This window comes from Hylobates moloch, unplaced genomic scaffold, assembly GCF_009828535.3.
Source record: "Hylobates moloch isolate HMO894 unplaced genomic scaffold, HMol_V3 SCAFFOLD_24, whole genome shotgun sequence".
Lineage (NCBI taxonomy): Eukaryota > Metazoa > Chordata > Mammalia > Primates > Hylobatidae > Hylobates > Hylobates moloch.
In genome coordinates, this window is record NW_026652299.1 from 12,836,816 (window position 1) to 12,853,677 (window position 16,862).

Below are 16,862 nucleotides of genomic sequence, written 5' to 3' on the forward strand. Positions count from 1 at the left end.
GCCTACAGGTTCAGGGAGAAAGCAAGAGGAAGTCCCAGAAATCAGGACTACATAAGCCAGCAAAGGCAGGCTCAAAGATTTCTTTCCTGTCCACCTCCAAGGCACTGCAGGCAGCCACACCCCTAATTCAATCAACCCTGCTGCTTTGGCATTCACTTTAACCAGGTGTTTTGTTTTGTTTTGTTTTGTTTTTTCGAGACGGAGTCTCCCTCTGTGCTGGACTAGGAGCTGGAGTGCAGGCTGGAGTGCGGTGGCGCGATCTCGGCGCACTGCAAGCTCCGCCTCCCGGGTTCACGCCATTTTCCTGCCTCAGCCTCCCGAGGAGCTGGGACTACAGGCGCCCGGCACCACGCCCGGCTAATTTTTTTGTATTTTTAGTAGAGACGGGGTTTCACCGTGTTAGCCAGGATGGTCTGGATCTCCTGACCTCGTGATCCGCCCGCCTCGGCCTCCCAAAGTGCTGGGATTACAGGCGTGAGCCACCGCGCCCGGCCTAACCAGATTTTTTTTTATATTAATATTATTTTAAGTTCTGGGATATACGTGCAGGACGTGCAGGTTTGTTACATAGGTTAACGTGTGCCATGCAGGCTTGCTGCATCTATCAACCCTTCACCTACGTATTAAGCCCCGCCACTTCAATCAGATTTTACCTGGCAAGAAGCTGGGAATCAGGCAGGCGTGACATGACTGCTCCTGGTGCTGCATCCTGCTCCAGAGGAAGCGCTCCCCCTACAGGTAGAAGGCAGCAGTTACTGGGAAGCAAATTAGCCGTTAAGAAGCTGGGAATCAGGCAGGCCTGACATGACTGCTCCTGGTGCTGCATCCCCCTCCAGAGGAAGCGCTCCCCCTACAGGTAGAAGGCAGCAGTTACTGGGAATCAAATTAGCCGTCAAGCAACTTCAGTGACTTGCCCCAAAGGATTTAGATCTCTTTGCTCCAGAATATTAAAATGTAGGCAAAAGTCATATAATTAAGTGATAATTAATAACTTAGAAAATATTAAATCTCTCAAAATTAATTTAGAATTACTCATTTTTTAAAAGCCACGCACATTTTACCCACCTTTTCCCCAAAAATATTTCATTACTCAATTTCACAGCCATTTTAAAGGATAGCAGTCGCTCTCCTTTTTTCATGCCCTTTAATACCACGTATTACCAGTTTTCATGCCAATTACCTGTCATAAGAGCCTTACCCTTACCCTTGTCAAATTTGGAAAGCGATGTTTCTTCAACTAGGAAAATATTTTTCTCTGTTTTAGCTCTAGACATCTGAACCAAAAGAAAAAAAATATTGCCTTCAGTGATGAAAAGCATGGTGTGCAAATCGACTCTGGGTTCCTGCGGAGAGATTCACATCCCACGTAAATAACTCTTCAGGCGCCCTGGTCAGGACTTCTCAGGCAAAGTCTCTTCCAGGCAGGTAGGAGCTGAGATGAGGCAAAAGCAGCTGTGTGCAGTGTAGCTTCAAAAGGCAAGGAGATAACTAGACAGATCTGCCTCCAGGCAGGTCCTCCGCAAGAGAAAGCTTACCAGACAGGCAACCGTTCTTGCCTGCCTAGAAAATAAGGCAGAAGCCATGGGGGCTGAAGCTCCTAGTCAGGAAACTTCCTCAGCACATCCTGGAAGGCAGGTCAGCGTGAGGCAGGCAGGGCCACTGGGCATGGAGCTAAACTGTAGAAGCCCACCCTTAGGCTCCTCTCAACATGCTGTCAGTGTAATGATGTTTCTAGAAGAAGAACAATTTCTTCTAATGAAGTACTGATTTAGACTCTGAGGCAATTGCTGACCTATCTTGCTCTGAAAAGATAAAGGAAGAATGTAATGTGTTTGTTGCTTGGGCAAGGTGTAAATGCAGCTGATAGATCTCTGTGCATGTGCATGTATTGATGAGAGTTTTGTTTGCATGCACAGTCGTATCGCCCGTATGCAACCCAGTTAATGATTCTTACCATCTTATCTTGAGTTTACAACCTATGATTTCAGGTGAATTTCTTTTTAGGGAGGATACAGCAATCAAATATGAGAAAGAAAGCACATAGCTTGCAGGATATTTAAAATAGCCACAATAACAACAAATTTTATATTCCTGAATTTCAACAGGTGAAATGAATCAGAGATACTAGTGATTATAAGAGATCCTAAGTCTGTCTTGTAAACCTCATTTGGAATTGCTCATTGGTTAGCTTATTCTGTGAAGTGAATTTAGAAATTAGAAAATCTCAGATAAACAGACCATCAAAGAGCTGATTAGATAATTATGACTGACTTAATGCCAGTGAGATAGACACAATAAAGACCAAATTAATGGCCTGGTGCCATGTTGCTCTAAATCTCATGTCTTTAAAACAAACTGGGAAACGTAAATTTGGCCACACTGAATGGTGTATTTTACAGGAGCTTTTGCCTACCTGGACATCAGACTTTCCTGAGGCTAATGCAGTCCAGGCCCTCTAAATAATAGTAATGTCCCAAATCTGGACCTAAGTACACCTTCGCTAGAAGCAACAACTTTTTCTAAGAGCTTGTCTCTGACTCTCAGTCCAGGAGGAGACTGCTTCTAATAGAGAAAGATGAGGAGGAAGGTCAGAGAAACCAAGGACTACCTGATCCTAGGTAAAGCCCTCGGACAGAGGCTTGGCATTCACTAGATGGTCTCGCTCCTCAGACATGTGAGTAGGATGCTCAAACACCTGGGGTAAAATCAAGTATGAGAAGAGAGAAGTATCAAGAGGTCAGTAAAGATGAGAATGTTCTTCGTAGCCTAACTGTGCCTAATAGAAATTTCTCCCAATGTATGTAATAAAATATTGTATAAATAATGATCTCACACACACAAAAAAACAGGTCATCTGGTGTGTAAGAATGAAAATATGAGAAAAGATTACAAAGAGTATGTAGTTCAGACAATTAAAGGCTGAATTATAGAGACAGTAGCGTAGAAAAAGGTACTGATGCAAAAGGCATATACACCAAATAACTCCTCTTGCATTATGAGTACATCATTCATTCACCCACCCATCCAAGACATGCTTATTGAGCATAAACTAACTGTTAGACACCATTCTCAGCACTGGGGAATATGGTGAACTAGACAGCTAGACAGAATGCACAATCCCAAGGCATATACATTTTAGTAGAGGAGACAGAGGAAAACATATTTATGCATATGTAATAAAAGATCAGATAGTGATAGGACTTTTGAGGTGAAATGAATCAGGATAAGGGTTAAACAGGAGTATGAAGAGATGACTTTGGTACATAGAAGCTCATCTACATTGGGGTTAGGAGGGCCTTTCTGGATGACACTGTCGAATAAGTCCAGTGAATATCTGGAGAAAGATGGTCCCTTGAAAGAAGAATAATGAGGGCCAAACTCAAAGAGATTGACAAGCTTTGGATGCCAAGGGGAACAGGAAACAAGCCAGCATGAGCAAAGTAAAGTGTAGAAGCTGAAACAAGACAGATGGGCAGGGAACAGCCCCTGTAGGGCTTTGGAGGCCATGGTAAGAAGTTTGGATTTTTAAAATGCATAAACAGAAATCACTGGAGGGTGTAGAGCACAGCATGGCATGATCTGAGATTTGTTTTTAAAAGATTATTTCATCTCCTGTATTGGAAACAGACTATATCCCAGAAAGCACAGAAACAGAGAGACCAGTTAGGATGCATTAGAGCGACCCTGGAAGGAGATAGTGGTGGATCAAAATAGGGTGATAGTGGAGGAGGGAAGGGGAAACAGTCAGATTTGGGTTATGACTTTAACTTCTCAGGACCTGGGAGAACTAATGACCATTATACTTTAAAAATTGCTATGCAAACGATGTCAACACAGGCCTTTAGAGCCCATCAATTACCTTGGTGCTTTAAAGTCACATTTTCCCTGGATCTAGGTTCGCCAACTTGTCTGATGGTAGGACAGGGCTTCAGCACACAAGCTCCCCTGGAGCATCTGATTCTGTAACCTTGGAGGGGTCTATACATCTGTTTAACAAGTTATCTAAGAAGCTTTAACAATAGGAAATTTGGGGAGCACTGGCTCAATAACTGAATTTCTTCATGCTCCACATACTATAGTTAGCTCCACCTTCCAGTGTACAATTTCGTCCTCATGACTATGGGTACTGGGGGTATCCCCAAAGTCATTGCTTCCAATTCCAGATGAAGTTCAGAATCACACAATGGCCTTGATAAAAATGATTTTGGCCAATAGATCAGAAATAGGCAAGTAATCTCATTGCTCCTTGATTTCTTCTGTTTCTACTTGCTACCATACTAGTTCAGATTATTAACTGCATTTTTTAAATTCCATAAGGAACTCTGATACTAAGTCAAACTTCACAGAACCTAGTATTAAAGATGCTTCTCCCTTGCTTAGAAACTTTCCCTGGATCACATTTTTCTATAAATTTCCGAATTGTGGGTTTGGCATTCAAGAAACCTGCTATGATTGGGCTCCTGCTTAACTTCACAGTGTTTTCCATTCCTAGCCTCTTAAGAATCCCCATGCTCTGACCATTCTGTCAATCAATGACAAGGACCTCACATTTGCAGTTGTCTGTTCATGTCATTCTTTCCTTCTTTCTAGAATTCTGCTTTTCAAAATTTTACCCCTTATTCAGAGCCAAGCATGGGCTACTGTGCTCTACTACCCATCTGATATGGTTTGGCTCTGTGTCCTCACTCAAATATCAGCTTGTAGCTCCCATAATTGCTATGTGTTGTAAGAGAGACGCAGAGGGAGATAATTGAATTATCGGGGCGGGTTTTTCTCATGCTGTTCTTGGATAGTGAATAGGTCTCATGAGATCCCATGGTTTATTATTATTATTATTATTATTATACTTTAAGTCCTGGTGTACATGTGCAGAATGTGGAGGTTTGTTACATAGGTATACAAGTGCCATGGTGGTTTGCTGCACCCATCAACTTGTCATCTACATTAGGTATTCCTAATGCTATACCTCCCCTAGCCCCCCACCCCCTCACATGCCCCAGTGTGTGATGTTCCCCTCCCTGTGTCCATGTGTTCTCGTTGTTTAACTCCCACTTATGAGTGAGAACATGTGGTGTTCGGTTTTCTGTTCTTGTGTTAGTTTGCTGAGAATGATGGTTTCAGCTTCATCCATGTCCCTGCAAAGGACATGAACTCATCCTTTTTTATGGCTGCATAGTATTCTATGGTGTATATGTGCCACATTTCATGGTTCTAAAAATGGTAATTGCCCTGCACAACTCTCTTTTTGCCTGTTGCCATCCATGTACGATGCGGTGTTGAGCCTATGAGTGCACAGAAGTCAAGAATTGAGGTTTGGAAACAACCTAGATTTCAGAAGTTGTATGGAAAAGCATGGATGTGCAGGCAGAAGATTGATGAAGGGGCGAGGTCCTCATGGAGAACCTCTGCTAAGACAGTACAGAAGGGAAATGTGGGATGGGAGCCCCCACACAGAGTCCCTACTGGGGCACTGCCTAGTGGAGCTGTGAGAAGAGGGCCACCATCCTCCAGAACCCAGAATGGTATATCCACTGATAGCTTGCACTGTGTGCCTGGAAAAGCCACAGACACTCAATGCCAGCCCATGAAATCAGCTGGGAGGGAGGCTGTACCCTGCAAAGCCACAAGGGGTGGAGCTGCCAAAGACTATGGGAACCTACCTCTTGTATCAGTGTGACTTGGATGTGAGACATGGAGTCAAAGGAGATCATTTTGGAGCTTTAAGATTTGACTGTCCCACTGGATTTTGGACTTGTGTGGGGCCTGTAGCCCCTTTGTTTTGACCAATTTCTCCTATTTAGAATGGCTGTGTTTACCCAAAGCCTGTAACTCTCATTGTATCTAGGAAGTAACTAACTTGCTTTTGATTTTAAAGGCTCATGGGCAGAAGGGTCTTGGAGGAGACTTTGGCCTGTGGACTTTTGAGCTAATGCTGAAATGAGTTGAGACTTTGGGAGACTGTTTGGGAGGCACGATTGGTTTTTAAATGTGAAAATATGAGATTTGGGAGGGGCCAGGGGTGAAATGATATGGTTTGGCTCTGTGTCCCCACCCAAATCTCATCTGGTAGCTTCCACAATTTCCATGTGTTGTGAGAGAGACCCAGTAGGAAGTGATTGGATTATGGGGGCAGGTCTTTCCCATGCTGTTCTCGTGATAGTGAATGGGTCTCACAAAATCTGATGGTTTTAAAAATGGGAGTTGCCCTACACAAGCTCTTTCTTTGCTTACTGCCCATCCATGTAAGATGTGACTTGCTCCTCTTTGCCTTCCACCTTGATTGTGAGGCTTCCCCAGTCACATGGAACTGTAAGTCCAATTAAACCTCTTCCTTGTGTAAATTGCCCAGTCTCAGGTATGTCTTTATCAGCAGCATGAAAACAGTCTAATACACCATCTGTAAACTCTTCAGCCAGAAGGGACTCCTCCTTTGTGTCAACCTTAATGAAATGACCATCTTGGCCACTTCTATGACTTATAAGGCCCTATATTGTGGCTGTGTGCTTAATTTAGATTGCTGATTGATGGCAAGTACTTTTTTTCCACCAGGGTCTACCATGTCTGATATATGTTAATCTGTATTATCCAGTTTGCTTTATATATTTACATTTGTTTGGTTTTCCACAATGTTATCAGAAGCATGAAGGAGCCATCTAAAATGAAAACCCAAAATCTTTAACACGCTTTCTGTCACTTATGGGATATATCTCTCCTCCTAAGCCTGGCATGGAAGGTGCATGGAAACTTGAATCCTGCCTACCTCTCCAGTCTTATCTCTTTTTACTCATTTCCTTGTACTTGGTATTCTAGCAAAATCAAACTGTTTTGTTTCAGTACATGAAAAAGACTTATTCATGCTCCAGCTATGTGACTTTTTTCATGAAATTTCCTTTACCCTACTTCATCCTGCTAATGCCTTTTCTTTTTGCAGTACTTAGTTCAGTGGACACTTTGTCCAGTAAGCCTCCCTCCTCACCAAATTTATGTCTTGTGCCACCAGGTTAGAAGATCTCCTTTTTCTCACATAATTTAAGCAGAACCATGCATTGAAATTGCCTTTTTATTAGTTTCCCTGTCAATCAACTGTAAGCTTCTTAAAACCAAGAAATCTGTCCTATTTTATTTTAATTTCCAGTGTCTGCAGAAATCTGGCTCTGAGAAATGAATATGTCATTGCATAAGCATCCATTCAAAGAAAAGTATTAATATAAAAAAAAATAAACACATTGACAATGTTTCCTGAGTTTGTTTACACCTTTCCTATTCCCCAGGTGATTCTGATGTACCACCAGGGTGAGATTCATGGCCTTAGACCAAATGTGATTGGCACTAAGTAAAAATCAACTGAGCTGTCTGCCCTGTGCAACACAGACCATCAATTCCAATAAGAAGAAAAAATGTCTAACCCTTTGGGTTTAGTCAAAATGAAAGTTAAATATGGAAGCAACTTTGTTAATAGTTTAGAGGTGTGAAACCTTCTAAAACAAAGTTGTCTGGCCTAAATTGTCTCTGCATTCTCTATAGATGAATCTAACTCACTGAAAAATTAATCTCATTTTTACTTTTTCAGCCTCAATAGGACACAGCTGCACTGATGTTAGTCTCAACTGATGGAACGAAGAAGCCTCATCTTTATTCAGTGTAAAGCAGCTGCCAAGAGAAATGGCCTTTGAGAGGGGTAATAAGTTCGTGAATATCACCTGTGTCGTGCAAAACACTATTTGATTTTTTTGAAAGTTTAAATTGATTGGAAAGAACATATGAATTAAGTGCTATCTCGTGAGTGAAAAGTTTTGCTGCAGGGTGACAGAGTGCGCCATCAAGGTGATACATTTCAAGCATTACCTTCCTGTGACACAAGGGAGTCATGGACCAAATGGAACAGAGGAAATTATGACCCGCTGGCCAGGATGGATTTGTAACATAGGAATGCCACACCAATATCCTGCATTCCTATTTCAGAGAATAAGACCTTGAGCAAATAAAACAAACGCTGAAGTAGAGTTTTTCTCTGTGTGTGAATATGCTCCACAAAATTAGGCCATGCTGGAAATTCATCATATATTTAGGAAACTATTCTCAAGGGAAAAAACAGTGTTATTGACTAGTAACCTAATAATTTAACATATGCACACACCACACACACACAGTCTTTTTCTCTGCCTTTCCAAAAATGTCTAATTTTTCTTTTATATTTTCAAATTCTCACAAATTTCTCCCTTTCTTTCTGTTCTATTTGATTCAAGAGCTTCTTATTTGACTGTTAACAAAACCCTTGTGTTGTATTCCACAGGAAGTTCGTTCTTTCAGCTCTTGTCTGTCAAAAAGGTGGCATATGTTCCATTTAATGGAATTGCTACCAAGGGAAAGTAAACAGTCTCCAAGAATTACGAAGCCATTCTCCTCAGACTCGTTAAGATTTGACCTTTTAATAAAAGATAGTGTTTACTTAAAGGTGATATTATATGAGAACTTGGGAATGAAATGTTGATTTCTTTCACCTGGAAAAAAAATGTGCAATAAAAATATAAGCACTGACAAAGCCCTCAATACATGTATACATGCCAGGGAGTGTTACAAGTAATTTACATGTATCTATTAATTTGCTTTTTGTACCCACCCTTTAAAGTTGTTTTAAAATACCAATAAAATAAAATAAAACATTTAATGTTGTCTTAAAATTCTGTTAAAAATAAAACAGAGAACTTGCAGAACTGGAACACCCAGCTAATAAGTGAAACAGCCAGGATTTGGACTCAGAAAATCTGGCTTTGCAGTCCTGATTTCACCTACTAGGTATATTATGTTAAACTTCAGCAAAAGAGATTTTGATTAGGCAATGAAAAGACTCACAGACCTTGGGGAACTGTCCAGCTGAGGTGGTAATTTTTCTGATTTAAGGAGTCTAAAAAAACTGCATATGATTCTCTTTCTGGTATAATTATAATATAGTCCATTCTCTCAGCAGGTAATTATACTGGTTATTTCACTGGGTCCTCTCTGTTACATTATGACAAGTAGTAGCACAAGTCACAATATTCTTTTCAGCTCTATCTCTCACTTCAACACTAGCTCTATTTCCAGCATCAATTCTGGCTGTAGGGTTGACTTTCATCACAAACATACTTAGCTTCATTAATAAACTTGAGACCTTTCTGTTACCCTCCCCTGGTTCTCTGCACAATGCAGGCAAGATATCTATACAAAATTTTGTAATTTTTAGTTATGAAGAAGTTCAGAATTTACTTTCTCAGGTATCCAGCGCAAGGTTTTTTAATATTCAATATTACTCTCAGCAAGGCCACCGTATGCATCAAAAAGGGGAATCCTGAGTTAGATCAGTTTAACAGAACTGAGGACAGTGCAAAAGATATTAAACTCAGGGTTGAGTAAATTCTCAGTAAAGTTAGTTCATTGTATATTTTGTATAAGTACCAAAAACTCTTTTACAGAAACCAAAAATTACTCCTTTAACCTTGGTACATTTCCTGTAAATATACGCCTTGGGCACTAGGCAAGAAGGTATGGAAGGATAAACTCAGGCTTTTCCTACTGGTAATAGAAAAACAGCTCAAAGAGCAGATATTTTGTTTCAGGTCATACTAAAAATAACTAGATAAATAACATAGAAATGACTAGATAAATATGCATAGCTACACTATGAGGGGCCTAAATAAATAAGCAAATACAACTCAATCAATAAGAGTTTGGTCAGGAAAAGGATCCAAGAGGAAATATGTTCAAGGATAAGGCAGTACTAAAGGAGACTGTAGGCCATGGGGGAAAACTGGCCCATGTGGAAGGATGAAATGTCCTTCCCACCTTCACCACCCATATCAGAGAAAAAAAATCCAGGTGTTGGGAAGGAACAATTAATTATGGTGTCATTTGCTGTCAAGCTAATAGAGGGACACTTTATTATATAACCCATGGTCTGGAGGTCATAGGTTAGAGGAAGATGGTTGGAACAAAGAAGAAAGAAGAGGATTCCAAGGGCTCACCTGTGGAATGACAATGAGGGTCTTCCAACAGGTCAGAGCAATGAAGCCATGTCCTCTCATACAGTGCAAATGGGGAATGAGAGCCACAGTGACACAGCACACCACAAAACATTGTTTTGCATGGCCTCTACCTCTTTGCAATTTGAATGTATCACCAGAGAACTTAAGTAAAAATAGGCTTGAATTTATTTGTAATACTTATGCATTCACCTCAGTGGGAACAATGGAGAAGTTAATATACAGCATCAAAAAGGAATAACATCGTGACATCCTCTCCAACTCTGTCCTTGTCACCCCAACATCAGGTAAATATCCCATAACTGTGAAATACAGAGAAGAGAAGTTTTTGTCGCCTTTCCAGAAAATAATGTGAGACACATTTTGTGGTCCAATGAAACAGTCTCTCACAGGATTTATAATTAAATCAACCTGCCATAGAAATGTCTGTACTCCCATGTTCATTGAAATATTATTACAACAGCCAAGATATGGAGTCAAACTAAGTGTCTCTCTACATAAGAATGGATAAAGAAAATGTGGTGTATATGTACACAATGGAACACTATTCAGCCTTCAAAAAAGAAGGAAATTCTGTCATTTTCAACAACATGGATAAATCTGGAGGACATTATGTTAACCCCAATAAGCCAGGGACAAAAAGACGAATACCACATAATCTCACTTGCGTGTGGAATTTTTAAAAGTTGAACTCGTAGCAGCAGAGAGTACAATGGTGGTTACCTGGGGCTGGGTAGGGGATGGGGAGTGAGTCAGAGAGATGTTGGTCAAAGGATATAAAATTTCAGTTTGATAGGAGGAATAAGTGGTGATTATAGTTAACAACAATGTATTATATTCTTAAAAATAGCTAACAGAGTAGATTTTGTTTTCTACCACAAAAAAGATACATAATGTGAGATAATGCATATGTTAATTAGCTCTGTTTAGCCAATCCACAATGTTTACATAATTCAAAATATGTTGTGCATGGTAAAGACATACATTTTTACATTAATTAATTTTATATAATAGTTTTAAAAAGAATTTACAATTGAATCCTTTAATGTTTAAGACTGAGGCGAGAATAAACAACTGATGGAACTGCTTTGCTCAATGTTCCTAAGTGCACATGGCCTGTTCTCATGCTTCCCAGCCATTTAGTCTCCATTTACTTCTTCACCTCAAGATCTTTACTTAATTGGTACATTGGCTTTCATGACCAGTTTGAACACTTTTCTCTGGCTCTCCATAAGTAATGACATTTACAATTGCAGCAACTCATTCTTTTCCTGATCTTCCTTCCAGAGAAATAATTCAATCTTTTCCTACCATCAAACAAAGCATGCATCTTGGCAGTTTATGATTATGCGTTCTAATCATCATATTGTCAAGCATAAGAAGCAAATCACTACAAAATGTCTCAATGTCTGTGTGGTAGAGTCAGATCTAGCCCCTTTTTTACAGGGTCTATATTCATTCTTTTTTCAGGTTACACTAGCCACGGAACACAATAAATTCATGGTAGTATTTTCTAATCCAAAAATCTCTGATTCACATCTCATGAAGAGTACAATCACAATGGCATACAGTTCTTCTACTTTTTGTATGTGGAAAAATTAACAACTAGTTTGAGATCTCAAACTCAAAATGGTTCATTTGTTCTGAATGAATTTCTCTGAACATATCCCCATCATTGGGCAATGCATGACTGTAGATAACTATTCGTTAAGCCTTTTATGTCAACTCTTTCTTCACTCAAGATAAGTTCCTTCTTCATTAGACACTGCTATAGGTGAAAATGTAGGGATAAATGCATTATTCAACTGAAATTTTAGGAATCATTAAACTAGGATCAGACAAGCCTCAATACTGTGACTTTTAAAATTTTATGGACATTCTATGTGCAGGTACAATGTGAATGGCCTCATGTTTTGTAAGCTCACTGTCTCTCGGTTTCAAAGTTTTACGGGCGTCTACTCCTGCAACCTCATAGTCCACTTCAGTCTCTAGTTTTCTTTATACATAATGTCCAGGTTTCAATAAAAAAACTACAAGATATGTGAAGAAACAATAATATGTGTTCTAGACCAATAATCAAGAAGAAAATCAGTTAATAAAAATAGATACACAGTTTGGATGCCGGAATTATAAAGTAAGAACATAGAAATGACTGATAAATTTGTATGGGAATCTATACAAAATGGTAAGTATAATGAGCAAAGCAATTTTGGAGAGATTTGCAAACTGTAAAAGAAAACCAAAATAGAATCCTCACATTAAAAAATAGATTCCATGAAATAAAGTATTCACTGAATGTGTTTATGAGCATATTGGACACAATTAAACTTAAAACAGGACAGTAAAAATCACTCAGACTAAAGCACAGAAAGAAAAATATTTAAAATAATGATTGAAGTGTCACAATATTAAGTAGTCAAATATATAGTATTGCATTTTAGAAATAATGAAAAAGTAGCTAAAATAATGAAAGAATATAGACATAGATTATAGAATAAGAAAGAATAAGAAAAGAAAAATATAGAAATGGAATATAGAGATAGAAAGAATAAAAACTTTCTAAAATTGATTATGTCAATTCAGAGGTTCAAAAAAGCCAGAAAACACCAAGTACAATAAATTGAAAACACACACACACACACACACACACACACACACACACACACACACACATCTAAGAGTATCATAGTAAAATGGTTTTAAACAAAGATAAAGAAAAAATTCATAAAAATAGCTAAAGAAAAGACAGACTAATACAGGGGATAAATCACAAAAGCGAGTGATGATTTCCCATCAGAGACAAGAGAGACAAGAAGAAAATATAACAACATCTTAAAGGACCAAAAGAAGAAAATTATCAAACCAGAATTTTAAATACATGAAAACTGGGATAATATTGCCAACATAAATGCAACATTTAAAACATGCTAGGCAGGTTCTTCATGATGAAGGAAAATTACACCAGATGGAAAACTGAATCTACAGGAAGGAATGCAAAATACCTCAAAAGCTAAATATATGAAAACATATAAAACATTTTGTTTTTCAAAGCTATAAATATTTTTGTTTCTCAAAGCTATAAATACTAAGTACCTATAATATCCTTGGCATTAATTTAGCATTGTATGAATGTGGGGGAAAAGTCAATAATAAGTGGGGGAAATAAATGAAGAAATGGAAGTGGAATAATAAGACATTTGCTACTGTTAAACCTTTTTTTGTTTGTTTGTTTTGAGATGGATCTTTCTCTGTCACCCAGGCTGGAGTGCAGTGGAGCAATTTCAGCTCACTGTAGTCCCCGCCTCCCAGGTTCAAACAATTCTCATGCCTCAACCTCCTGGGTAGCTGGGACTACAGCTGTGCACTGTCATGCCTGGCTAATTTTTGCATTTTTAGTAGAGACAGGGTTTCACAATGTTAGCCAGGCTGGTCTCAAGCTCCTGGTCTCAAGCTACTGGTCTCAAGTAATCCACCTGCCTCAGCAGTGCTGAGATTACACGTATGAGCCATTGTTCCTGGCCTAAACATTTTTATCAATGATTAAATAAAGACATTGACAGCATACTGGGAAAGAAATTAAGTAAAAGAAAATGAACAAAATATGCCACACAAAATCTAACCATAAGAAATCCTGTGAATTTGTAATAATGTCAGACAAATTAGACTTCAAGGCAAGTAGTAGGTCATTTCAAAAGGATAAAAGAGTCAAAATAATCTTAAATGTATACTTTAAATACCTATAATAAAAAAGCTTCAAAATACATGAAGCAAAAATTGATAGTAATGAAAGAATATTTTTACATCTCTTAGTACTTGATAAAACAAGTACACATACACACACGGTATGAGTTAGTAAGAATATTTGAATAAACAAATCAAAACAATTTGATATTCATAGAATATTATACCCAAACAAGAACAAAATACACATTCTTTTCAAATCACATGGAACATCCACTAAAACATACCCTATACTGTATATATCATAAGCCTCAGGAAATTTTGAAAGCTTGAAATTATTTAAAATATATTTGTTCTCTTACACAACAAAATTAAATTAAAAATCAGTAACATTGAGATATACAGAAAAATCTCAAAAGTATGGAAAATAACCCTCTTTTAAATAAATAGTGAATCAAAGAAAAAATCAAAAGTGAGTTTAGAATTATTCCAAAATGATAACACAAAAGACAAAATGGATAGGATGTAGCTAAAACAGTTATAAAAGTAAAAATCTATCACTTTAAATAAAGAAAAGCAGAAAGATGTGAAATCGACGATCTAGATTTTCCACTTAAAAAGCCTGAATAAGTGTAATTAAATAAAGAATAAGCAGAGAGAAAGAAGTAACAAATAGAAGAGCAGAAATTAATATAGCAGGAAAAAACAAATAGCATTGTAAATAAAAAGACAAAAAATTAATTTCAAAAGGATTAATAAAAGGGGGGGGGCCTATATCTAGCTAGACGAACCAGGGGATAAAAAGGAAGGAAACACAAATTATCAACCCAAAGAATAAAAGATGGCATATCATTATGTATCCTAGAAACATTAAAAACACAATGAAGTGTTGCTGAAAAATACTTTCATTCAGTGAACTTGAATTACTATATATTGGATAAAGTTATTGTAAAGTGCACTTTGCAAAACTGATACAAAAAAGAAAAAAATAAAATAGCCACTTATCTGCCAAAGAAATCACAATAAAACTTTCCCACAAAAAAAATTTTAAAAACTAAAGGTCCAGATGTATTCAATGATACATTTTATTTAATGTGTAAAATAATTAATCTTTTCTAATTCATTTCATAAGAATAATATAACTCTGATACCAAAACCTAACAAAGATTACAAGAAAAAAATCACAGACCACAATCACGATGGAGGAATTTTTAAACAAAATATTAAGAAATAAAATCCAATGATATATAAAAAGGATAATTCATAATGACCAAGTGGAGTTTATCCCAAGATTCAAGTTTGTTTTAACATCCAAAAATTAATAGTTGGAATTCTCTTCATTAACAAAAGATTAGAAAAAGTATAAGTTATTCAATTGATGCAGCAAAAACGTGACAACATTCAACAAACCTGATAAAGGGCATGTATGAAAAACCTACAGCTAATATCATATTTAATGTTGAAACATTCAACTCTTTCCCCCAAGACCAAGTGAGCAAGGCAACAATGTCTGCTCTTGCCCTGCCCAGCGCCGCCCGCCCAGTGCCTGTTCCCAGACTGAGGCCCAGTCCCCTTCGCCCATGCCCATCACGAGCGCCACCAGCATGTCTGACAAACTGCCCTACAAAGTCGCTGACATTGGCCTGGCTGCCTGGGGACGCAAGTCCCTGGATATTGCAGAGAACGAGACGCCCGGCCTGATGCGCATGCGGGAGCGGTACTCGGCCTCCAAGCCACTGAAGGGCGCCCGCATCCCTGGCTGTCTGCACAGGACAGTGGAGACGGCCGTCCTAATGAGCCTCCACCCTGGGTGCTGAGGTGCAGTGGTCCAGCTGCAACATCTTCTCTACCCAGGACCATGCGCTGCTGCAATTGCCAAAGCTGGCATTCTAGCCAGCACTGGCATGCCAGTGTTGCCATTGCCAAGGCTGGCATGCCTGGAAGGGCGAAACAGACGAGGAGTACCTGTGGTGCATTGAGCAGACGATGTACTTCAAGGACGGGCCCCTCAACATGATTCTGGAAGACGGGCGACCTCACCAACCTCATCCACACCGAGTACCTGCAGCTCCTGCTGGGCATCCGAGGCATATCCGAAGAGACCACAACCAGGGTCCACAACCTGTACAAGATGATGGCCAATGGGATCCTGAAGGTGCCTGCCATCGATGTCAATGACTCTGTCACCAAGGCAAGTTTGACAACCTCTATGGCTGTGGGAGCCCCTCATAGATGGCATCAAGCAGGCCACAGACGTGATGATTGCCGGCAAGGTAGCGGTGGTAGCAGGCTATGGCGATGTGGGCAAGAGCTGTGCCCAGGCCCTGCGGGGTTTCAGGGCCTGCGGCATCATCACCGAGATTGACCCCATCAAGGCACAGCAGGCTGCCACGGAGGGCTATGAGGTGACTACCATGGATGAGGCCTGTCAGGAGGGCGACACCTTTGTCACCACCACAGGTTGTGTTGACATCATCCTTGGCCAGCACTTTGAGCAGATGAAGGATGATGCCATCGTGTGTAACACTGGACACTTTGATGTGGAGATGGATGTCAAGTGGCCAAAGAGAACACTGTGGAGAAGGTGAACATCAAGCTGCAGGTGGACTGGTACCAGCTGAAGAACGGGCACCGCATGATCCCGCTGGCTGAGGGTCGGCTGGTTAACCTGTGTTGTGCCATGGGTCACCACAGCTTGGTGATGAGTAACTCCTTCACCAACCAGGTGATGGCACAGATCAAGCTGTGGACCCACCCAGACAAGTACCCCATTGGGGTTCACTTCCTGCCCAAGAAGCTGGATGAGGCAGTGGTTGAAGCCCACCTGGGCAAGCTGAACATGAAGTTGACCAAGCTGACTGAGAAGCAGGCCCAGTCCCTGGGCATGTCTTGTTACTGCCCTTTCAAGCCAGATCACTACCACTACTGAGAACCCAGTCTGCGCTTCACCTTCCAGCCCCTGTCCGTGCCCAGGCCCTGCCTCTCCTCCCTAAGAGCAAACGGCACCAACTTTGTGACTGGTTTGTCAGTGTCCCCCATCGACTCTCTGGGGCCAGTCACTCAGTTTTTGGCCTCTGCTGCAGCCCTCATACTGTTCCAAGAGTGGCAGCGGGAACTGAGAGGCCCCTCCTCAAGCCACGGTCATGATGGAGGTCCCAGCCA

General features: G+C 39.8%; 1 long non-coding RNA gene and 1 pseudogene across 1 annotated transcript; both read left to right on the forward strand.

Annotated features, from left to right (window-relative positions):
- Positions 1–865: 865 nt before the first annotated feature.
- LOC131382412 (uncharacterized) lies at positions 866–8,142 on the forward strand. Its single transcript, XR_009211872.1, has 3 exons — positions 866–954; positions 1,265–1,425; positions 7,571–8,142. It is a non-coding gene; the product is annotated as an uncharacterized LOC131382412 (long non-coding RNA).
- Positions 8,143–15,304: 7,162 nt separating this feature from the next.
- Positions 15,305–16,629, forward strand: LOC116462986 (adenosylhomocysteinase-like; annotated as a pseudogene).
- Positions 16,630–16,862: the final 233 nt, after the last annotated feature.